Source organism: Grampus griseus (genome assembly GCF_964374135.1).
Source record: "Grampus griseus genome assembly, chromosome: 10".
NCBI lineage: Eukaryota > Metazoa > Chordata > Mammalia > Artiodactyla > Delphinidae > Grampus > Grampus griseus.
Window position 1 is genome coordinate 21917026 of NC_139004.1, and position 25807 is coordinate 21942832.

The 25807-nt window shown below is 40.1% G+C and overlaps 1 protein-coding gene and 1 pseudogene across 2 annotated transcripts in view; one reads left to right on the plus strand and one right to left on the minus strand.

The window, feature by feature from the left end:
• LOC309829118 (zinc finger and SCAN domain-containing protein 23-like) overlaps positions 1–25807 on the minus strand; it is a gene marked incomplete at both ends in the record, with an annotated part of 102922 nt that overhangs the window by 58447 nt on the left and 18668 nt on the right.
• On the plus strand, positions 441–14914 carry LOC309829063 (epididymal secretory glutathione peroxidase-like; annotated as a pseudogene). Its single transcript has 5 exons — positions 441–464; positions 9832–10087; positions 12897–13014; positions 13492–13591; positions 14708–14914. The product of its transcript is annotated as an epididymal secretory glutathione peroxidase-like (transcript).

Genomic DNA, 25807 nt, shown 5'->3' on the forward strand with positions numbered 1-25807 from the left:
AGAAAAAGAAACTAAACACTAATAACATTTTTTTCTCATGAAGGGCTAATATCTCTCCAGGTAGAGTTGAATTTCTGATTTGAAGGCCTCTTGCGTGTAGGGGGTATATGATTCTCCAGACACCAACTTGGTGTTCAACAGTTCAATTCAATTCTGACACCAACTTCCAACTCTTCTCAGTTTAAGGGCTCAGTTTCACAAGATTGCCCCCACTTCAGGGACCAGTTGTAAATCCCAGCATGGGGGCACCCATCTACTAATTGACTAACTATAAATTGAGGGTTCCCACGACCCTCTCTTCACTTTTGATAATTTACTAGAATGACTCACAGAATTCGGGAAATCACTTTACGTACATTTACTGGTACATTATAAAGGATGTAACTCAGAGGCAGCCGAATGGAAGAAATGCAAGGCAAGGTATGGGGGGATGTGCGGATATGGAATTTCCATGCCCTCTCCAGGTATGTCACCCTCCCAATGCTTCCAGTGTTTATCAACCAGGAAGCTCTCAAACCCTGTCATTTAGAGTTTTTTATGGAGGTTTCCTTACAAAGGCATGATTGATGAAATCAATGACCACTGGTGATTGAATTCAATCTCCAGGCCTTCTCCATTCCCTGGAGAGAGGGCGGGGCTGGAAGCTCCAATTCTCTAATTATGACTTGGTCTTCCTGACTAGCAGCTTGTATCCTGAAGTTATGCAGGAGCCCCAGCCACCAGTCTTCTCATTAGCACGCATCCCACTCAGGAGATTTCAACAGCTTTAAGAAGCTCTGGGCCAGGAAGTGGGGACAAAGAGAAAATATTTAATTTTTATTCTACCACAAGGGTCAGACACCAAGTCCTAGGGTCCATTCAGTAAGAGTCTGCCTACCTTAAGCTATGGTCTGAACAGCGTAAACAGCTTGTCCTTAACCTCTTGGTAAGGACAAACTAGAAAACACCAATCCACCCAACGGCAAGCGTATGCAAGGAAATTAGTCAGCGTTCTCCAGAAAAACAGAACCCATAGGAGAGAGATAGATAAGGAGGTAGAGCTAACTCTATTGGTTCTTTTTTCTAGAGATAAATAGATACTAGATCTATCTATCTAGCTCTCTATCTATCTAGCTCTCTATCTAAAAGGATTTATTATAGGGAACTGGCTCACATGTTATAGACTGAGAAGTCCCAAGTCAGGAAGCTGCAGTCAACAAGCTGGAGACCCAGGATAGTCAATTGTATAGTTCTAGTCTGAGTCTGAAGGCTTGAGAGAACCAGGAGAGCTGATGGTATAAGTTCCACTCTGAGTCTGAATCCAAAGACAGAAGACCAATTCAAAGACAGGCAGAAAGAGAGAGATTTCTTGCTTGCTGGGCAATGCATGGTCCAATCAAATTGACACATAAAATTAACCATCACAGTAAATGTATTACTAAGATTGACCATGTAAACATCTTTCTCTTTATATATTTATATAGGTAATATCTATTTATGTTTAAATATACCAGTGATATAACATATAATTATATAATCTATAAAAAATTAATAAACAGAAACCTCAATAGAGTTAGGCGACCAGAAGGGGGAGCTCTCACAGTTTGTGACCATAGCAGAGCCCAACAGGAAGAAGAAAAACTTCTTTTTTGGCAATTGAACTCAACCAATGAAAAGCCATGGATTCTTTGTTTACTGTAGCCCTCCCAACTTCCTTTTCCTCTCTGTAAAAGTGGTATCTTTCCTTGCCTGTGGGGACTTACACGTGGCTCACCACGGTTGCAGACCCTGAAAAGCAATTCTCTGCTCATCCTGAATAAACTCATCTTTGCTGGAGAAATATCTGGCAGCCTATTTGTTTCAGATCAACAACTCATATTTTAAACTCACAGCAAACTAAGAATACAAGAGACCTTTTCAACCTGATAAAGAGTATCTAACACAAGTCTACAGCAAATATCATACTTAATGGTGAAATATTCAATCATTACCCCTTGAAATAATATTCAAGGAAAGAATGTCTCTGCTACTACTTCAATTCAATTCAGTATTGTATTGGCAAACCTGGCCAGTGAACTGAAGGCAAGAAAAGGAAATTAAATGTACAAAGATTAGAAACAAATGAAACTACCATTAGCATACCTTATGAACATATAATTTAGAAAGAAACTAGCAATAAATTACTATAATTATGTGGATTTAGCAAAGTTGCTAGATAAAAGAATCAATACAAATTTTATTATATCTATATATTTTCAGAAACCATTAAAAAATTAAACTTGATTTTAAAATTACATAAAATAATCAAATACCTAGCAGTAAACTCAGCAAAAGATGTACTAGATCTTTATGATGAGAAATATGTTTTAACTGGCACAGTTTTGAAGAGCTCTAAATTAATTCTGAGGTATATTATCTTAATGGATTAGAAGAGTAAACACTGTAAAAATGTCAATTCTACCTAAACTATTCTATAGATTCAATGCAATCTCAATCAAAATCCTAACAGACATTCCTGAGGAATTTGGAAAAGGTGTTTAAGAAACTTAAGTGTAAATGCAAATGGACAAAAATAGTCAAGACACTTTTGAAGAAGGTGGGAGAACTTGCTTCATAAAATATCAAAATTCATTTTTAAAACTATATGTTAAAATCTACATTAAACATGCTTAGCATTTTGTAAATATTAAGTTCTCTTTACATATTTGGCTTTAGGCTATTATAAACATGCCAATTCAGATTTAAGACTAAGTTATCTCAGATAATCAGTCACCAATATCAAATTAGTAAGGTCAAACAAGAAGATTAGCTAAATGAACTGACCTTCATAGTCTGATGGGTATATATCCATTTCCTCCTGTGTAAATGTTTCTACTTCTAAAAGATCCTCATCAATATCTACAAATTCTTTTTCACTATCATCAGTGACAGAAATAATTTCATCATTGGTTCCTTTTATTTTGGGATTTTTTACTTCAGTGGGCATTCTACTGACAAAAATGAAGCAGCTAAATTATAACTCATTCTTGGGAACACAGAGCTTGCTTTCAATTGATTCAGTTTATTGAAAAAGAACAAACTAAGCTTTCATGTTTATAAAGTCTTTGTTTTTTAACCATGTGTGGCACATAGTAGAAGCTCAATAAAAAGTTGTTCAATGAAAAAAAAGTACATTAAACGTTGTCTGTTTTAAGAATAAACAAATAGAACAATGGAAAGAAATAGAGAGCTCAGAAATAGACTTGTATATATAAGGACTCTTGATTTATGACAAAGTACAATGCAAAGTAATAGAAAAATAAAGGATGGTCTTTTAAATAAATAGTGATGATTCAGTTGGATATCCATGGGAAAAGAAATTAAAACTTTACTCCTACCTTATACAGTCAGCCATCTGCAGTTGGTTAAATCGATGGATACGAAACACGTGGATACAAAGGGCTGACTGTATCCGTTGTATTGTGCTATTTTATATAAGGGATTGAGCATCCACAGATTTGGGTATCCATAGGGGCTCCTGGAACCAATCCCTGGCAGATACTCAGGGATGACTATAACATTCACAAAATTCTAGTCCATCCAAGTCTTTGACCTCACTTCCAAAACAAGAAATATAGGCACACCTTGGAGATACTGTGGGTTTGGTTCCTTCCAGACCACTGCAATAAAGTGAGTCACACACTTTCTTTTTTTTGGTTTCCCAGTGGGTATAAAAGTTATGTTTATACTATGCTATTAAGTGTTTAATATAGCATTATGTCTAAAAAACCAATGTACATGCCTTAATTTAAAAATAATTCCGGGACTTCCCTGGTGGTGCAGGGGTTAAGAATCCGCCTGCCAATGCAGGGAACATGGGTTCAAGCCCTGGTCCGGAAAGATCCCACATGCCTCGGAGCAACTAAGCCCGTGCACCACAACTACTGAGCCTGCGCTCTAGAGCCCACAAATCACAACTACTGAGCCCATGTGCCACAACTACTGAAGGCCGCGCGCCTAGAGCCCATGCTGCGCAACAAGAGAAGCCACCGCAATGAGAAGCCAGCGCACCGCAAGGAAAAGTAACCCCTGCTCACTGCAAGTAGAGAAGTCCCGCATGCAGCAACAAAGATCTAATGCAGCCAAAAATTTTAAAAAATAATTAATTAATTAAAAAAATAATGCTGTTGGAAAAATGGTGCCAGTAGACTTGCTCAACTCAGGTTTGCCACAAACCTTCAATTTATAAAAGTGCAGTAAAGTAAAGTGCAATAAAACAAGGTCTGTCTGTGTAGGGGAAGAATGACACTGTGAGGAAAAAATGAGACAACTAAAATGTGGGATATTTATCAGGACAACTGGACTTATAACTTCAAAAATGCCATAAAAGAGAAACAGTGGGATTGTTCTAGATTTAAAATAAAAGATACAAAAAAGACATAATCAATATCAAAACATGAACCTTGAATGAACCCAGGTTTGAAAGAGAAGTTATAAAGTCAGTTTAGGAACTATTGGATAAATTAGTTGTTCTAAATCTGATCTGACTGTAACAGGGATAGAGGCTGTTGTAGGGGCACAGTTGTGGATGTGTCTAGCCCTGGCCTTGTGACTTGGATGAGGCAGTCTCTCCACTTTACTGAGCATCTTCTTCTCATGTATACAGTTGTGGCCTGGGAAATACGAACAATAAGACACATTAGAGCTTAAAATTTGTAAAATTTCTGGCTTCCTACTCTTGTTTCCCAATCTTCTAGGGGTAATAACTGATCAAATCAGTTTTAAAGGTGACCAGAATCGTTCAAAACTGATAAAATAAACTAAGAATGTCAGCCTTAGAAGGGACTTTGGTGATTTTGATATTTTCTCAATGTCCCACAGTTGTATTGAGTTGGTGATGGCTTGCAGTGTGTATTGGTGAAATGGGCATATTTATTCTTTCTCTGGGAGCAGCAAGGGACTGAGACACAGACTGGAGAATTTCCAGGTGGGAGGGCATCTGGGTTTGAATGGTGTGGGTTACTCAAATTCCTGTGGTTGTGCATGGACACAGAGCTCTCTCTCCCACGCCCTCCCCCAGCCCATTAAGACTGAACAGACAAGAACACTGCCTAAGGGAGTACACATCCTTCCTCTCACTGCCTCCCCCTGTCCCCCTCCCCCAACCTCCAAGAAGCAGAATTCTTCCTGTAGCAGGTTGGAGGAGGAAAGCTTGGCATGAGTGACAGACACTTCGGAAAATCTGTGAGTCAGGACCAGCTGTTTCAGTGAAGGCTCAGGGCCGGAATCAGCCTGGACCAGAAGTGAGCTTCCTTATCATGTTTGGGGAAGGAGGTCAGAAGGTTAAGAACACATGAGGATGAAAATTAAATGCAAAAGGACAGTGGTCTCTCTAGAACTTCCCTTCATTTCCAAACGTATATTTGATTGGGAGTTGAACCTAGAGTAGAGAGGCAAATGGATTTGAAATAAAAACTCTGGTTTATGGTCTAGGTAGGTCTACACTATTAATGAGACTTTGCTTGTCACTTCCTCTCTCTGAACCTCACTTTTCCATTGAAAATCTGAGCAAATAATGCCTGTTCTACCTTTTTAACTGGCTGATTGTGAAGGCTAAATGAAATCCTTGATGTGAAGGAGATTTGTCAACTACAAATTCTATGTAAACATAAGCAATATAACTTTAAAATGGCAGACTTAGGAGTAGATCCTAAATTTCACACTTGTAACCCACACTTGCAACACAGGAAAATCCTGGAGACATGAATGGGGATCACAGATGCCAATGGAGATTATCAAATTCAGGGAAATATCCAAGTAAAACTAAATGGTGGACAAAAATCTCTAAATCATATTTGGGTGGTTGCAGAGGCTGTGATTGAATCTGGGATGAAGAGGTGGACTACATCTCAGGAAAAAACTGAACATGTTTCCTCTATGATCAAAGGAACTAACACAAGAAACTTGGTGCTGATTTTTAGGTAGGATTAAGTCATTAACAGAGGCTAAGACAGAGAATCTGAAAGGCTTTATTTGACTTTAAACTGCCACCCACTAGCTATGAGCAAGAAAGTTATCCTCATGAGAAACCTACCTCGAGGAAAAACTGGAGTCCGACTGGGGAAAATAGGCAGTGCTTGAGACATGTTGATTTTTGCCATTCTATTTAAGATTATGGAGATTAGCAATTACAGGATTTTTAAAGTCAGGAAGTGACAGTTCTTATTGTTTAATTTAAACCTGGACTGGTTTTCAGACTTAATCTATGGCTCAGGTGACAAACATTTCAAACCTAAAATCTTGTTTCATAAAAATTGATAAAATTGCATTCCCTGTCCTTTCAATGGAAATAAATATATAGATAATTTGGGGCAGGGAAGGAGGAATCCCCAAGTAACCAGTGTAATTGACCTCCAAGACCAAGAACCTAAATCCAAAGTGTTTCAAGGAATGGTGAGTATTTAGCTTGTCTGAAGAATGAGTTCACAGGAGGAGCTACTGAGAGTGAAGATTGAGAAGGAGGCTGAGGTCGCATCAGGAGCAATTTGGATACCATGCTGGAGATTCTGGATTTGATGCTATAATAAATTAGTTAGCCTTATTGGCTCACTATCGATGGAGGGATATCATCAGACAAGTGTTCAGCAGCTCCAGTGGCAGCAGGTGAAGGAAAAAAAGCATTGAAGGGGAAGAACTTGGAAGAGAGAACACATGACAAGTAGGAAATTATTTCAGCATTCCAGAAGGGAAATAACAGGAATTTGACATGTGGCTCTGGTAGAAGGTATGAAGAGAAGGCAGCAGTTATATGATACAGTCAGGTAGACCATGACAGGAAGTGGCCCCATGTAGCCCCTTGCTGAGCATGAGCTCCTAAACCTTTTCTTCTCCAGGTCAGAGCTTTTGTTTCCAGGGAAACTAAGACAATGGGACACAGAGACTTGGGAAGGCAGAGATTTTAGGCCACTTGACCTGATGAAATTTTCTCTTCTACTTTAGGAGTTAGTTATTGTGTGATGAGCAAAGATAAAGTGACTAAGAAAGTAAGGAATTTATAACAGCAAGGGAGAAGCAGTGTGTAATTCCACGTAACTTTGGATAAGTCAGTTTTTCTATTTGAGCATCAGTTTCCTCATCTGTTAAATTAACGATGGGTGTTTACCTTGGGCTAAGTCCAGTGCTAAGAGTTTAAATGAATTATCTCCTTTATTTTTTAAATTAGTCCGATGAAGTTCATATCGTTCTCCCAATTTCACAAATGGGACCAGAGGCACAGAGGGTAACTTGCCCAAAGTCACACATCCTGGGAAGGATGAAGGAACTGAAGTACACTATTTTTGAGGCTTGATATTTTAATCTCCATAGTTCTTGAACTGTGGCTGGGCAAAGTATCTGTGGGTGGGAAGGGGCCACAAAGCAGAAAACCTGTATAGCTGCCCTAAAGGTCTTTGGGAGCTTTGTGGCTGGACCAGCAGTCATTGTTTTGGGCTCCTCCCTCTAGATTAGAGGCCTCTGAGAAGAGATCAGAAATCTGGGATAACAAAAATCTTCTGTTTTCCAAGAGAATTAATGAATACCCAGATTCCACCAGAAGCAAGAATTAAACCCTACTCAGACTTCAGTTTTAAGGAAGGGGAGGCAGCTTTTTACGTGAACCTGGAAGAAGGAGGGGGCTGGTTGGAAAGGAACTGAGAATTGGAGGGGAAGAATTTATCTTTTCAATAAACGTGGGAATAAAGCTGAGCTGTCAGCCCAAATCCTGTGGGAGGAGGAAGAAGAGTGTGGGAAGAGTGGTAAAGGCAAACAAACCCGATACTCTTCAACTAATCCAAATATTTTTCAACATCTCTTTGTTAGTTATCTCGTTACAGCACAGTTAGTTGCTGAATTCACCCCTTGTAATTCCAAAGCCATAGGAAGCGCAAACGGCATTCATCCTTGTTTTAGTCATTTTGCCTTCTAAGTCATCAGGCAACAGTTTTACCAAATGTTTTGTTGCAACAGAACAAATGTTGCCAACTTTCCACTCTGTAGTAACTGTTTCCTTGTCACTCCTCCTCTCTGAGAGGTAGGAAAATGGGAGTGGATAGGGGACAAAAAAATTTTTTAATTAATATAAGAAGAGAATCATTGCATAGTCTAATGATGATAAAGTGCCATAAATTTAAAAGTTTGATTAATTCTACCCTTTAAATCTGAGATTTAAATGGAAAAAAAAACCAAATAATTTTTTAAACTTCAAGGAGCTAATAATCTGATGAGGAATATACAACTGTTTCAAGAATAAGAACACTATGCACATTAAACATATTTTACCTATAGGCAGAGAGGAATCAAAAATCATTGAAGTTTGGGTATGAATAATAAATAAAACAAGAGAGGAATCTTACAAGGACAAATAATCATGAATTTAGGAGTATGATTAACTCAAACCTTAGCACTTGAGGTCCAGAAAGTAAAACTGTATTGTAGACAAGAGAAAGTTACTGGTCAGCCCCCCCACCCCCCATGAAGTTGGTGGGATTTAAATATGTTATTTATGTGAGAAACTCAGCAATTCCTAGGGCTCCAGGTCTGCATCATCAACTCATCTATTCTAAACTTTTGGCTGAGACTATTGAGCAGTGGCTGGAAACTGTTGCTGAATGGATGGGGGTTCTTATGACGGTTGAGAGGCAAAACATTTTTATCCTAAGAGGAACTTGAGTCTCATTTCCATTATCCTTCTTGGGCCTTCGGGCTTCCAGGAGATTAAGAGGAGTGTTTGCAACTTCCTATACATTTATAATTATTTCAAAAAAAAATTTAAGTTATTTACTTAAAAAAAAAGCATCGCATTCAAAATGGCAGATTATCCTCCAGAAAGTTGTTGGCTATTAGTAGTCCTCCCTGCCCCCACCTCGTGTGTAAGAGCCTCCTATACCAGACTGACACCGAGACTGGGCACCTCCGTTCTTTTGAACTTTGGCCAATCTGATAAATGCAAAATGCAACTATTCTTCTTTATACCTCTTTAATTCTTGGTAAGGGAGAACATTGTATCCTACTACAGATGCCACTTGGTTTACTGTCTGGTGCCCGTGTTTCTCTTGGGCTGCTTGGTTTTTCTTACTGACTAGTAAGCACATGAAAGCATTTGTAAACATTTGTACAGTGAACATATTAACGTGAAAATATTTTTCCCTTCCTCAGGCCCAGTTTCCTTCTAATGGATCACATGTGGTCCATTATTTGATTTTTTTTAAACTTACATAATAATATTAGGATTAGTATTTGGAATGTCTAAGTCATGCCTTTTTTTTGCGGTACGCAGGCTTCTCACTGTTGTGGCCTCTCCCGTTGCGGAGCACAGGCTCCGGATGCGCAGGCCCAGCAGCCATGGCTCATGGGCCCAGCCACTCCGCGGCATGTGGGATCCTCCTGGTCTGGGGCATGAACCCGCGTCCCCTGCATCGGCAAGCGGACCCTCAACCACTGCACCACCAGGGAAGCCCTGTCATGCCTTTTTGCAGTGACTTTACTGAGATGTCTGCACCTAGATACGGCTGTCCACTCAGAAAAAATAGACAATAGTCTTCAAGGACTGTGGAGCGCTTGCTCTCACCTTTTCATAATTCTGCCAGAATTTATGTGAGTCCTGGATCCTCATCGCACTAGTGAGCGCTGAGTGCTCACGGAGGTGTGTGTAGGTGAGGTCGTGGTTTGAATTCTACGTCCTCTTGCCCTACTCACGCCCCAGAAATCCTTGCCACCCTGCAACTGGCCTGCATAGGCTTGGGCTAGTCCTTGCCAGGGTATCAAAAGGCTGCCAGGTACCCGACAACCTCAGACTCTCAGACTAGTGATCTACAGATACTAGTCATGACTGTATAGTTAAGGGCCTCCTATCTTTCCCCCCTTTCCCTAGCTGGCTTCGTGCAGTCAAATTCTAAGCTGGAGAAGGTGAGTGACCACCAGAGAGGGTGGGACAGGGCTCAAAGGTGGAGCCTTCTGTCCTGCTCCCAAATCTTGCCCTCAGTCCTTCTTGTAAGACTCTGACCTCTGCTTTCTCCCTCTTTGCAGTATGCAGGCAAGCATGTCCTTTTTGTCAATGTGGCCACCTATTGTGGTCTGACAGCTCAATACCCTGGTAAGAGTTCATAACCAAATCTCCTTGGGACTAAACTTTCCAGCTCATTATATTCTAAGTCATGTTGGAATTATATTCTAATTCTAATTCTATGTATCAAAATAAATACTCATGATCAAGTGACTTTATTCCCTGATGTCAGGAGTCAGTAAACTATGGTCCACAGGGCAAATCTGGCCAGCCTACTTTTGTAAACAAAGTTTTATTGAACATAGCTATGCTCATTCATTTACAGATTGTCTGTGATGGATGTTAAGCTACAAGGCAGAGTTGAGTGGTTGTATGAGTGATGGTGTCAGAGACCATCTGAAATTACTATCTGGACCTTCACAGAAAATGTTTGTTGACCCCTTCCTATGTCCTGCCTCTGCTTTGCTCCTGAGATTTCCAGGAGAATCAATAATGTATCTGACAGCTAGGAGCCTCTCTGAAGATTCAAGTCTCCTTGGTAAATACAGGAGGTAGGATTGATGTTTTTGAGACTTTTCCAGGGTTTTACATGTAACTTACAAAGACAGGGAAAAGGGGAAAGGGGCTTTATACCTGGAGCACATTTGACCGGAGCAAGGGCTGGTAGAGGAGGCCATAATAGAGGCAAACACTCCCTCTCCAACCTCAATGCCTCCTTTAAGTGTAGTTTTTCCCTCTCCGTACATGACTCAGAGCAGATTTTTATCTTTCTCATATCTTAGGCCTTGTTGTTTGAAAGCCAATAAATAATAAACAGGGTTATTTTCTTTCAGAAACAGATGTACTTCTTATATTTGAACTAATAAGAACTTTGATTTAAAATTTTTGATTATGTTATATTTCGACAAGGTAATATATTCACAAGGCTCAAAATTAAAGGAATAAAGAAGTTTAGAGTGAAAAGTTTTTTCATCTCTTTCCCCTCCCTTCAGATGACCAATATTATCATGTTTACAAAATATATGGGTATTCTTTTTTTTCTTTTCCCCCAGTTGATAACATATTGTAAATACTATTTGCCAATTTGCTTTTTAAAATTAATAAGGTACCTTGGAGTTCAGACCATTTCCTCCCTCTTTTTTAAGACTGAAGAATATTCTATTGGACCATACTTCATTTTACCAGTTTATAGGGACTTTAAAAATCAATTTATTCAGTTCCCACTCTGTACATAACAGATGAGGAAACTGAGAAATAGCTACTCAAGGACTGGTAGACATGTTTCCTAATTTATTGTCTCTTTCCTAGAGGAAGTGATTACCTATAGTGACTAAAGACAAGAGTGGAGGATGTGGGGAAAGGTACTAAGGAACCATTTGGAAACAGGAAAGCAATCTCATATTGCAAAAGTAAATAAATAAAAATAAATAAAGGACTAAGAGGAGATATCAGTTGACCCCGTTGGCTGAGCAGAATCTGAGTGGGACTGGTTAGTGTTTGCTAGGGGACTGAAAATATCTAGCTCAGAAAGGGTGAACAAAGAAGACAATTATAAAAGTCTGAGGAGACAAATTGGAAAACTTGGGGAAGAAGGCAGTTGGAAGCTTGTGTTTTGGCATATCAATGAGGGTTTTTAGGTAGAATGCATCTTTAACATCCTGAAGACTGTTGAAGAACACCAGGAAGCTCAACCTGGAATTTCTCTGGTTCTCTTTGCCCCTGTCAGATTTACCCACACTCCACCCAGGGTGAACCAGCTTGTGCAGAGGAGAGAAGCACATTCTCATTGTGTGTGTCTTTTCCTTTTTAAAAGAAAGATTCAATCTACCAATTAACCAACCAGGGAAGGCAAACTGATGAGCAGTGATGTTTAAACGCAGTTTTCTTTAAAAATCACCTGATGAGCTTTTCATTTTTTAATTGTGGTACAAAAAGACATAATATAAAATTTACCGTTTTAACCATTTTTAAGAATACTGTTCAGTAGTGTTAAAAATATTCATTCTTGTGAAACAAATCTCCAGAACTTTTCCATCTTGCAAAACTGAAATTCTGTACCCATTAAATAATAGCTCTCCTTTTCCCCTTCCCCCCAGCCCCTAGTAACCACCATTCTACCTTCTGTTTCTATAAATTTGACTACTTTAGATACCAAATGTATTTGTCTTACCTGCAGTATTTGTCTTTTTCATGACTAGTCTACTTCACTTAGCATAATGTCGTCAAGGTTCATCCATGTTGTAGCATGTGACAGAATTTCCTTCCATTTTAAGGCTGAATTTGTTTGAAGGCCAGTTCTTCAATCATTTGTTTATCCATTCATCCATTGATGGACATTTGGGTTGCTTCCACTTCTTGATTTTTATGAATAGTGCTCCTATGAACATGGATGTGCAAATATCTCTTTGAGGCCCTATTTTCAATTCTTTGCATATATACCCAGAAATGGGAATGCTGATCTATGGTAGTTCTATTTTTAATTTTTTGGGAAACCTCCATACTATTTTCCATAGCACTTAAACCATTTTACAATCCCACCAGCAGTGATCTGGTGAGCTTTAGAATAATAAAGGTGACTGGGGAGCCATCTCAAAAGAATGTAATCAGAAAGTTTTCTGGAATGGAACCTGGGTATCCCTATTTTTAAAGGAAGGCCCCCACCTGATTCTGATGTGCTGCAGATTTGGGAAATACTGCACTGTAACATTTTGAATACATGTTTAGAGATCCAGTATCTAATTTCAGCCCTGCCACAAAGAGTCTTTCTGACCTAGATATTTTTTTTTCCTTCCCTGGGCCTCTGGTTTTTTCCTCTGTAAAATGGGTATCTCTAAGGATCTTTCTCTACACAAGGAGGATCTCTAGCCAGGCCGCCATATTGTCCCTTCTCTACCCATAGAACTGAGCGCACTTCAGGCGGAGCTGAAGCCCTTTGACCTAGTTGTGTTGGGCTTTCCCTGAAACCAATTTGGAAAGCAAGAACCAGGAGAGAACTCAGAGATCCTTCCGGGACTAAAGTAAGTGCCTGCTTGAAACCCTATAGGGGTCTCTGTCTACCTTTCCTCTGTTTCCAGAGGCACTTCCATATTAGGGACTTCTGGGATGGGTAGTGGGTTAATAGGCTTAGGGGCATCTGCAAACTGATTTTAACTTTGGCCTCTGCTGATATGAGTCTGGCAGTGTCAGACACTCTCTCCCACTCTCTGGGAAGTGAGAACTGGCGGACCACGGAGGACCAGGAGCACAGAAATAGCTCCTGGTATTGCTGCTACAGAAACAGTGCAGGGGGAGACAGTGATAGGACGTGGAATAGAGAAAAATAAAGTGAATCAGGGAGCCCAAAGTTTAAAAATGGCCTTATTTCCCCTTCCCAGCCCTGTTTTCCATATCTCCACCTCTCTCTCCCCTTTCTCATGACCTCAAATTCTGGTACCCCATTATAACTTTCTTTCATATATTCTGGAGCTTCCTGGGAACATTATGGTTCATTGCAGGTACGTCCGTCCAGGAGGAGGATATGTACCTAATTTCCAGGTTTTTGAGAAAGGGGATGTGAATGGTGAAAAAGAGCAGAAAGTCTTCATCTTCTTGAAGGTGGGTTAATCACTGACCTAAGCCTCTTCTTCCCAAATATTCCTAGCATAAACTTGGTGTGGTAGAAATGGATCCAAGGGCACCTGCCTGGAGGTGGGATTGGACTCTTTGGAAGAGATCTCCAGATTAGCATAGGGATTGGGGTTTAATTTGTTAGTATCTATGATGCTCTGGCTTTGTGTGGTGGAGAGAGTTGTGTAGAGTGTCACCTTTCACTGGGACCACTCTCTTTTGTTCATTGACATTCATTCATTCATACATTCAAGGTATACTTGTTGAGTGCCTGCTATCTATAAGGCAGTTTTCTAAATAATAAGGGTATAAAGATGAATAGAAACAGTCCTTATTCCTTGATGATTTCATACTGGAGAGGATGACATAGAAATCAGATATAATACAATGTAGTAAGTGCTTTATATGAAACACTGACTCTTAGATATAGAGAATGTGAGAGCTGAACGGGGCTCTAAAGATCATCAGAGTTCAGTGTTCTTAGATGCTGAACTGTGGGCCAAAGCTGGCCTATGTTGAGATTTTTATATATTCTCAGTAAATTGAAAAAATAGGACAATATAAGGAGGATTTCATAAACTCAACTGATTTATAGGGCTACCCTTTATTCTAAGATTAGTACCTATATGTAATTTATTCTTATAATTATCTTTTTAAAACTAAATGGTGAAGCAATGATGTTTTTAAAATTTTCTCTTATTTGACAAAACAAAATGTTGGAACTCCTACTGGTCCCAAAAGATATTTTTGAAATGTTACTGGCCCATGGAGCATCAAGACCTGGGAAACCACATTCTAATCTAAACCATTCACTTTGCAGAAAAGGAAACTGAAAGCTAGAGAGGTGATATATCTTATTCATAGCAGCAGGATTTTGTGATGTGGTCACAGGGAGAAACAGAAAGAGGGAATAGACTTTTGCTATAATATCTACAACATTCTTGGTAGTTGGTATCTTAGTGATTCAGAGAATATATTAGTAATCAGAGGAAATGAAAATATCTTGATATAAGAGGGAGTAGATTACCTGTGGGTGAAAATAGCCTGAATCATCCAACAGCAGAAATGATACAGTCATTTCTCTTTTCCATCTCTCTGCTGCAGCAATCCTGTCCTCACCCTTCTGAACTTATGGGCTCAATCAAACATATATCCTGGGAACCCATCATGGTCCATGACATCCGCTGGAATTTTGAAAAGTTCCTGGTGGGACCTGATGGGGTCCCTGTCATGTGCTGGTTCCATCAGGCTCCAGTCAGTACAGTCAAGTCAGATATTCTGGCAGACCTGAAACAGCTCAAAATCAAATAGGAAGACCAAGTTGGGGGCAGGAGCCATTCTGCTTCTTACCTGAAGACCTGTTCAAAAAAAAAAAAATCCATCTTTTCACTATACTGTCTTCCTAAATGGTCTCCACTTGACTAAGTCACCTCTATAGTGCCAAAATTCCCACTCTCTACCAAGTAGATTTATATTCAGAAGGCTACTGCTATTTCCCCTTGCAAGAGTAAGTGGGTGAAGAAAAAACAGCATGGAAACCCTAAATCCTCAGACATCTGTTACAAATTTAATAATGCATATCCATCAAAGGGAAATCATCCTTCTATGAGGAAGGTTCAGTTTGTCACAATATCCTGAAAAAGAACGTTGCTATACATTCTGATTTCTCCTTCTCTCTCTACCCTAAAGGTGTAGAAATAGCAATGGGGTGTATAGCCATACAATCTAGGTTCCACTTGATAACATATTTCCTTCCCCAGGAGAAACATGTAATGTCAATTTCCAAACATTTTCGGATCAGTCTTTATCTGTGACACCCAGCCCACCCCTGCTCCCACTGATCTGTCACTCTTCTGTAGGAGCCCTAGGTCTAGTGGGAGCAGGAAATTGCCTCACATGAAGGGAAGGGCATCTTCACGATAGTGGGACCTGGAGCCTCTTTCTAATTTGGACCCTACAAAAACTTTCCTATGTCTGATCTTTACTGTATTCAGATTGTGACACTTGGGCAGAGCACCCTTTGAAGGACAGGCTTTCCTCTCTCAACCTTAGATTCCTCAGCTTCAGAACCAGCCCTGACCCTATCTCCAATAAAATCTTTTCTGCAGCAACTGGGATCAGTGTGGTGGTTTTTAAATCCTATCCTGTGCTCAAACTCATCATACCTTTCTCTTCTTCCTCACTGTGACTGTCACAGATGGTGGATTGACCAAATTACCTGAACCCCCTGTACAGAAGGATTTACCATCCCAGGTCCTTGAAAGGTTGTTACCTGATGGCTCTCAACTCTCATCCCTCTTTAGGAATTGTCTCAGGTCAAGGGTCACATTTCATTTCCAGGGGCAGCCTGTATGCAATTATTGGTCAACGAGAGGTATAACAGCCACAATCTGGCTTCTCAATTTAGGACAACTCTGAAGGACCCATTCCAGTGGTGGAGACCCCCAAGGGGTAGGCAATTGCCCTTTTGCACTTGTACTGCAGCCCAATTTTTCCCTCTGACAAATTCTGATTCTCTTCATTGCTTCTCAGGTGTTGACCCTGAGGTAGTGCCCCAGTAAACTTTCTGAATGCAAATCCCCATCTTGGAGTCTTTCCGGGGAACCCAACCTACAATAGTTAGTACCAAAAGTGATCTGAGAAAGAGGATGATAAGATGAGATTTTTGAAGCTGAATTACCCAACATCTGGTTGGTAGTGAGGGGATTGGTGGAGCACAAACAGCCACTGGCACAAAGTAGCAGTTTTTAAAACTTTCACCAGACCTGAACTGAGATGCTATACTGGTGGATATGCACAAGAAGATGTGATGTATCAGGTGCTTGATAAATATGGGAGAGTTGGTAATAATAACAGCATTGTATCGTTGTTATTAGAAGAAACTGATGCCTTGGAAAAAGATGATTAAAGGCTGAGGATGACATCTCATCAAATAAAGGCTAACTGTGAAAGCCAGAGTGTCTCCATAATAGGATATAAAGAACCTCTCATATCCTGCAACTCAAGAGCATAAAAAGCTAAGGTTCAGATCCAAGATTTAATCATAAGAATAGTAGAACTCCAAAGTGGGTTAAATTCTCAAACTAGATTATCTTCTATGCCTAGGTCATGGCCTTGACTGGAAAAGAATAGAACCTTGAGACATTGAATGGAGACATCTGGTGGGATGCATTAGAACATCTAAATCTCCAGATTTCCCAAGATCCTTTGAGCCTTTTAAAAGTAGCCCAGTCCTCTTCTTCCTTGAAGACAATGCAGAGACCTCTCCTCTGCCAAACATGTGCCTCTGCCACTCACTCGGCGTCTTTCCCATATAGAACTAAATTCTAAGGGTTCTGGATCAAGAAGAGAACTCAAAGTTAGCTGAAGTAGAGTTTACTGATACTGGAGTATTCTCCAAAAGTACAGAAATTTTACACACTGGCAAGAACTCAACATACTATTAGGATTCTCCTGCTTGAAAAAGAAATGGCTCTCACTAAATGTGGTAAGAATGCCAGGACTCTTGTGATTATGGCAGAAAGGAGGGATCAAAATCTCAGAAAAGTGGGCATGCTAGAGTGGATTTATTGGATTTACCATGTAACGCTGGAAAACCCACTAGGTGAATGTGTCACAAGAGGGCCAAAGGACATTCTGTTTGAAAAAAAAAAAGTAATATGCTGAGGAGAGGGTCACCAGCCTCACTGAGAAGTTCTATAATGAGTGTCCTCTATTGGAGCTGGGCTGATGGTATGAGGTTCTGCTACAGAAGTAACTTCACTGACAGCAATGGGGACTATAGGATCCTGAAATAATTCAGGCCAGAGATAGCAGCACTCAACCATCAGAATCCGTGAGTGTGTGTGTGTGTGTGTGTGTGTGTGTGTGTGTGTGTGCATGCCCCAGGAGTGGGTGGGCAAAATTACTGTAATGAGAGACAATTTCAGAGTGGTAGCCAACTTTGCAGAGTGTTTGAGATAATTAATAAAATACAGCATCCCTAGAAGCAATACAGACGGGCAGTCAACAAGCATATCACTGTCTACACAATTAGAAGAAATTGAGGATAGAGAATCAGGAGACTGAGGGCAGCTACACCAGTTAAAAATAAAATCACAATACCTTGCTCAATTTCTGATCTTAAACCAGTTTTCAGACCTGAAATTTTTGACTAAAGGAGAAGCCAAGTCCTGAGGACCCTGCAGTGCCACTGCAAATATGTAGAATATAATTCCCCCATTCCTTTCCTAAAGGGACTTATGAGCATTTACTCAATAAGCATAAACTCAAGAAAGAGAAATACCCTCACATTTCAAGGACTGTTGGAAACAAGGTCCAAGTTGATATTGATACGGAAAGACCCAAAGTGTCATCATGGCCCCCCTGTTAAAATGGAGGTAATAGGGACCAGGTAACAAATGGAGCTGTGGCTCAGGTCTGGTTCACAGCGTGCCCACTAAAAGCTTGAAAAGAACTACAACAAATATAAACAATAGATTTCTCTGAGTATGAGACTTCAGAAAATGTTCAAGTTATCTTTTTGTTTTTCTGCATTCCCTTTGTACGTATTGCATCTGCACATTTATAACAGTGGTTTTTCGAAAGGAAATATTAGCTCTGAATGTTTCAGGATAACAACGTATTTTAACATTCTTAGGTTAAAAAACAGCGAGTGATCGGGTCGGGGTGGGATAGGTGGCATCTGAAGCAGATGAAAGGTCAGTCGAGCGGAGCTCAGAGTGGAGACGGGAAACTCAAGAAAGTAGAACCGCTGAGATGGAAAGTCCGCGGGAATCCGGAAGCAATGAAAATGCACTGGTTTCTTACAGATGAAATACACACTCCTAAGTGGAAAGCTTCCTGCCTTTGTGGAATCAATGTAATTTTTTTTTCATTCAAATGCTTTCAAATAACAGTCTGAATTTAGAGAAGCCGTGGGAATCTGAGCGGAAAATCAAGATAGAGATAACTGCGACGCTCAGCCCCGGCAGCATCTCTGTACAGGGGAGGAAACGGCTGCAGATTGGCAAATACCAGGGATGCCTTTGCTGCTTTTAATCCCATTTGTGGAAGCCCCATATCAGAAGGTGCCATTTTGTTCATAACATTTAATATCTTTAACAAAAATACCGTCTTCATCTGTGAAAGTATATTCACTTATATCTCCCTAACGTAGCTCCAGTGGCGCAATCGGTTAGCGCGCGGTACTTATAAGACAGTACACTTGTGAGCGATGCCGAGGTTGTGAGTTCGAGCCTCACCTGGAGCAACTTTTACTACTCTCCAGCCCATACAACGAGACAGGCCAAATATGAGGCCACCCCCGAAGAGATCAACTGTTGTGATTTCTGTCCTACATCTTGCTTGTGATTTGTCTTAAAATTCTCTCTTAAAGTCATGCATAACAAGTACCATCCGGCTGAGTGTGGTGCCTGCCTTCTTCCAACACTTTGGCAATTTATCATTTGACACTTGCCAAGACGACTGTTCACAGTATTCAACTACGTCTGATTTGTCAATTATGCGAAATGCGGACGATCTTGGTTTTTCTTACAAGTCTTTCAGCGGAAAATGTCCTGTCCTTGAACCTGCTTTCCTCCGTTTCTCCACTCCTCTGGCTTCCTCTAGGATGCTTATTACTCTTTATAAGTCCATGCTGCCTGTAGATATATCGCAGACACAGGTATTCAGTCTCAGAAAATGAGTTGAGTCAGGAGCCTATGTGTGGGTCACTTAATCTCACCTGGATCTTAAACATTATCAGAGTCATCCTGAGACACAGACATGGCGCTCTCCGGCTTTACAAAAGATTTATAATTGCCCGTGCGCAAGTGCTCAGCACTATCAGTTCTTTTTCATCTGCTGCTACGTTTTGGAGTGCTTATGTTCTCCCCGGCCCTACCCTGAGCTGCCCACCAGGTACATGTGGGTTCGAAATAAGACTCACAGACCAATTTAGATTAACGCTGGTAAAGAAGTGATCGTGGATAACTTACTTACCAAGATATACAATAGACATATCTATAGGGGCTATTCAGAGTGTTGTTTTTAGTGTTAAATGAGATAATAAATTATTGATTGATTAATGGCCACAAATTCCTCCCATTATACATGTCCCTTTGCAATGTGGTTGTGCAGCAGCTACCATTAAGAGGTGGAGTCTATTTCCCTCCCTCTTGTATGTGAGCTGAACTTGTGCTTTGGCCAATAGAATGCTGTGGTAATGGTGTTGTGGAAGTGAGGTTGTGAGAGTTCCAAGATGGCCTCAAGAGTCTTACAACTTCTCCTCTTGTTGTCTTGGGACCCTGAGACACCATGTGAAGAAATCCCACCTAACTTCCTAGAGGATGGAAAATCATGTGGAGAGTGAGTCCCTGCCATCCCAGCCATCCCAGCCACACTCCCCAGACTGTGAGTGGGAACATTTTGGACCATCTGGTCCCAGTCAAGCTGCCAGATGACTGCAATCAATGAGTGACCACAAGCAAAACCAGCAAAAGAATTGCCTGGTTAAGCACAGCCCAAGTGGTTGAACTTCAAAATTGCAAACAAAATAAATAATTATTGTTTTAAGCCACTAAATTTAGGTTAGGTTTGTTACAAAGATGTAGATGACTGATAAAGGCATTTAGCGTGGAATAAGAGTCTATAACAAGCAAACAGATTGATTAAGTAAAAATTACCCACAAAGAAAAGCCCAGACATCTTCACTGCTGAATTCTCCCAAACATTTTTTAATTGATATTAATTCTTCACAAACTCTTTAAAATTTGGAAAAGAAGGTCAAATTACCCTGATGCTAAAACCAGACAAAGATATAATGAGATAAGAAAACTATAGATCAATATCTCTTATAAACATGGACACAAAAGTACTCAACAAAATATTAGCAAACAAAGTCCAGCAACATATAAACAGGGATTACAAAAGGGCACGAGGAAACGTTTGGGGGTGATGTCTATGTTCATTATCTTTATTGTAGTGATGGTTTCATGAGTTATAAATATGTCAAACTATAAGTTTAAATATATGCAGTTTATTTTAAGAAAACAATGCCTCAATAAAGCTGTTTAAGAGGTACATTCATGGGAAAAAGCTCATTACGGCATTCGGCAAGAGTAGTTGTGGATTTTTTTTTTCTTTCTCTCTTTTCTTGTCCTATACTGTGGAAGAGTTGTGTCTAATTAGATTTATTTCTTCTTTGAATATTTTAAAGAAGCCCCTGGTAAACGAAAGGATGTGGAATTTTCTCAGAAGGAAGAGTTGACAACTAATTCAAAATATTTCATAGTTTAAGACTATTTAAAATTGCGATTCCTTCTTGAATCTACTTTGATACATCATATTGTTCTATTAATTTGTCCATTACATCTAAATATTTAAATGTATTTGGCCACATTCTTTCCACTTGTGTAGAGGCTGCTCCCTCTTCATCCTAATTTGCGTGACTGGCCTCTTCTCATAGTTTCAGGTCTCTGTTTTAACCCTGGTTCCTCAGATGTTGCTGAAAGTCCAACTAATTCATCCCGCACCGTGCGGGAGAACCCACACGAGGTCTCTGCAGAGGCCAGAGAAGGACCGCGCGCCTCTCGGGAGGCAGCCACCTGAAACAGGGGCGGGTTTTAGAACATCGTTTCTCTAGCGCCTCTAAAATGTGGCAAGTTTTCCTTTCGCAAGGGGGCGACATTTAAACTGACTTCAAAAAAACAAATCTCTCAACATAAAGACGCGTTTTCAGTGTCAAACTGCCGAGAACCAACTGAAAACCAATGAAAGAGTGAGGGTCGTCTCACGCTAAAATAACAGAGATGTCCCGGCACTGCCTGACCAGCGAGCAAAATTCCTTGACATTTGTGCCCTGTCGTACCCACCTCGCTCACTGTGCTCACCCAACCCACTAGAAGAGGGTCAGGAAGACCAGGGCTGGCGCTTTTCCCTATTCCCACACCTGTGTGCCTGTCTGGCCAAGGACTTCTAAAGTACGAGCGGCTGGGTGCAGGGGGCTGGCGCCGACCCCACTTACTGAATCAATCATACCAGAGGGGAGATCTCTGGAGTGCTCGGATGTTATAATTTGGAATCTGAGAGCTGGGATAGTGATGCCTGGGAAAAGCGAACCGGAGCGTGAAAAAGGGACTTACAACCACGAAGGGATTCGAACCCTCAATCTTCTGATCCGAAGTCAGACGCCTTATCCATTAGGCCACGTGGTCCTACAACGTTCCAGCTGTGAAAAATATTACAAGTGTTGAGACTCTGGACTATTTCTGTATTATTTAGTATTCATATAATTCTTACGAAGAGAGGCCTTCCTTATTAATCTTATTTAAAAGATGGTGTCATTGATACAAAAGCCAAGTAACTTCTCCAAGCAATTATGGTAAGAGGCTAAGACAAAATGGAAATTTCGCTTTTCTCCAAACTCCTGCCCTTAGTTTGACACCAAATTTCTTCTCTGAACAAAATTTTACACTTGCATTGTGATGCCTCTCTCAGCCGGTTGCATTAACCTGTAAAGAAATAGAAGGAGAAAAGGACTGAATGTCCCTCTGTAATCACGGCTACAAACGCTCGGTTTACCTTCAGAATGAATACAGAGTCAGAATTAAGACCCTCCGGGAATAAATGAAAATCACAAGAAAGACCCCTCCTGCCACCCTCTCAGATGGGCGCCCAATCCTGCCAAGACTGCTTCAATTAGGATTGAATCGAGAAGCGTCTTCCTAGGCCTGGCCCCTTTTGGAAACCACGATGAATAGACCCGCTGAATACCCTCCAGGGAGACCTATGTTAAAAAGCCCAACAGTTGCACTTAGCGAGCAATTAGAAAATGGCCCTCCTCTTGTGCAGCCACTGGGTTGCGGTGTTGTGTAGCTCAGAGGTAAGGAGACAGACTTCAGGTTAGAAAAGAGTGGTTTTGAGTCAATTTGTGCTCGTATATTTTCTTTCCGGCACCTCATTTTCCCCAGCCGCCCTCATCTCAGTGGATCTCGATCCCCCACTAGTGATGGCGCGGGCGAGGAGAGCACACGGGTGGTGGGAAGGCGCGCTCGAGGCTGGCCGGGTTATTCAACACCGCCTGCTTTGGACCCTCTTCCTGGGGGTGCTGTGGGCGTGGTGAAAGCAACCCGGTTGCAATCCGAGGCATCTGGGGGACTTCATCCCCCATTATTAGGAACTGGGAGGGTCGGATTTTGGTCTTTATCCAACCTGCCTTCTCAGCACATTCTGGCTCCCAGCCCCCCAAAGTCGGTTACATAGGTTTTGCACAATTTAGAGGTGCTGGAGAAACAGTGTTTTCTCAAAAGCGCTTCTGAGCAGCGACTGCACCCTGAGGAGGCTGCGCTCTTTCTCTTGCTTTCCAGGAAAGCACCACCCCGGTTCTCTGGGCCACATCAGGCCAAAGTGACAGACTGTCTGGGGTCTATCCTTAACCCAGCCTTCAGTAAGCCTTCCAGGAACTGAAATCTACAAGATGCGAAAGGTTAACCAAAAAAAAAAACGCATTAGAAGAGTATTCCAGAAGGTGGATCAGAATGTGCAATGGTGTAAAGAATTTTGCCCAATTAATTTGAAATTTTAAATGAAACAGCAATTCTGCAAAAAACAAATAAAAAATTTCGCTAAAGAAGAAATAGCAAATATGAATAGTCCTAAACCATTAAATGTATTGAATAAATAGTCAAAATTTTTTCCACAGAGAAAACTCCAAACCCAGATATTTTAATCTGGAAGTTCTATAAAACATTCCTGAGACAATAATTTCAACTGGACACAAATACTTCCAAATATAGTAACAGAGGGAAGCCTCTCCGTCTCATTTTATAAGCCTACTTTCATCCTAATATCAAAACCAGCATATCAAGAAATTAAAGGGAAAAAGTTTTGTTCACCTCCGTACAGACAGAAAAAAGCATTTAATAAATTTCAGTGTCCACTAATGGTACAGCAATTTGGAAATAGAAGGAAAGTTCTTTAACCTGATTTTTAAAATACAAAAATAGTCTGCAGAAAACAATACTTAAGGGCAAAAAATTCAAAACATTCTGTTTGAAATTGGGAACACATGGAGTAAACCAGGAACTGCCACTTCTATTCCCTACTAGACAAAAGGAGAGTAAAAAAAGGTGTAAGGAAGAAAGAAAGGAAGAAACAGAAATCTTTTCTTTTTTAAACAGATCGTATGCTTATTATAGTGTCAGTTTTAACACATTTTCATGACAGCTATAAAAATTTACAAAAACAATTATATGCAATAAAGAAAAATCTAGAAATCACACAGAATGAGATGTTAACATAATATTTCAATAACAAAAAAAATTCCAAAACAAATACATGGTATCATCTATAGAAATCACAAACTAAGCATACTAAATAATCTATTGTTTTATGGATACATATATAAGTAGTAAAGCTATTAAGTAAAATCAAGGGAGTGATTATCACAAGCATTAATACTGTGGTTATCTTAGATGAGAGAGAGGTGTAAAGTGGAGTGGGGCAAATGGAACTTCTAAAATAATGGCAATGTTCTCTTTCCTAATTGGTGACTTTTTCTTTTTAAAGCAAACTACTTTTTTTAATTGAAGTGTAACAAACATTCAGGAAAGTGCCCAAACATGAGCATATATAGAATACTTATATTTATGTAGGTATGTATCTGAATATATATGTATTAATGTATCACTGAATATTTACAAAGAGAATATATCTATGAACTCTCACTCAGATCTTTTGTTCCAACTTATTGCCACTATTTCCATCAAATGGGATCCAGAATTAAGTTTTGTCACTTAGGCTGTCTGTGTCAAGAAATAGAACATTACCAGCACACCAGAAGCCCCTCTCACGTGCCTCCTAATGACTTTCCTCATAAAGGTAACCAGTCTTTTGACTCTGATATCATCTGTTAGGTTTGCACATTTTAATAACATATAAGTAGAATTATATAATAAGTACTCTTTTATGCCTGGCTACTTTTGTGCAGCACTATGAGATTCATCCATGTTTTTGCATTTAACAATATTTTTTGTTGCCATATATATAGTCAAATTGTATGAATATGCCACAATTTATCCATTCTAGTGGTGGATGTATGGGTTGTTTCCAGTTTGGGCATATCATGAATAGGGCTGTTAGGAACACTGTTGTATATGCTTTTTTGTGGACCTGTGCACAAATTCCTATTGAGTATTGTAATTAAGAGGTTGACTCCATTTTTGATATTTACTGACAGCTTTCAAGACCCATCACTCTCACTCACATCTAAGCCAGCCCATAAGAAAGTGCTTAAACTCTCTCAGAGGAAAGATCAAATCACACTAGTCCTGGTTCTCAGGAATCTTCACCCGCCAGCCCACCCTCTAACCCAATAAAAGTCAAAGCCCATCACCCTTCCTTGCTCTTCCAAGCTGTTTTTGGACTTACCTGTGAGCCTCCCCTGCTCTCCAAGTAAGCGCCATTATGTGAGTGATAAACATTTTCATATCCTCTTGGTGCATGTGCAGCATTATCAGTCTTGCCATTTGAATCATTTGGGTACAGTGACCATTTCATTTCAGCTGAATGACTGCAAGACAGATGTGTACTTAGGAGTGGACTTAACTGAGTCACAGCAAGTGACTTTACTACAAACACTTTTGCAAGCAGCATATGTGATTTCCACATATCTGGAATTACATGTAAAATAAATGGACAAACTGAAAATGGGAAAAAAATATAACAAACTAGATAAAAAGATAGATGAAAAACCATTATCTATAATCCAACAAACTCATTTAACTTGTAAAATGCAAGACTCTATTTCAACACTGTAGAAATGCTAGTGCCAGTAGGGCTAATGAAATATTTTTTATGTTGATTCAGGTTTTCTTTTATTTATGGAAAGTTTTTTTTTAATTGAAGTATATTTGACCTACAACACTATATTAGTTTCAGTTGCACAATGTAGTGATTTGATATTTTCATTACGAAATGATTACCATGATAACTCGAGTTACCATCTGTCACCATACAAAGATATTGCAATATTTTTGACTATATTCCCCATGCTGTACATCTCACCTCCATGACTCATTCATTTTGTAACTGGAATTTTGTACCTCTTAATCTCCCTATTTCACTCATCCTTCCACTACCCTCCCCTCTGATAGCCATGGTCAATCCATGTTGTCGCAAATGGCAAGAATGTGCATATTCGACACCTCTCTGAACCCCTCCCGG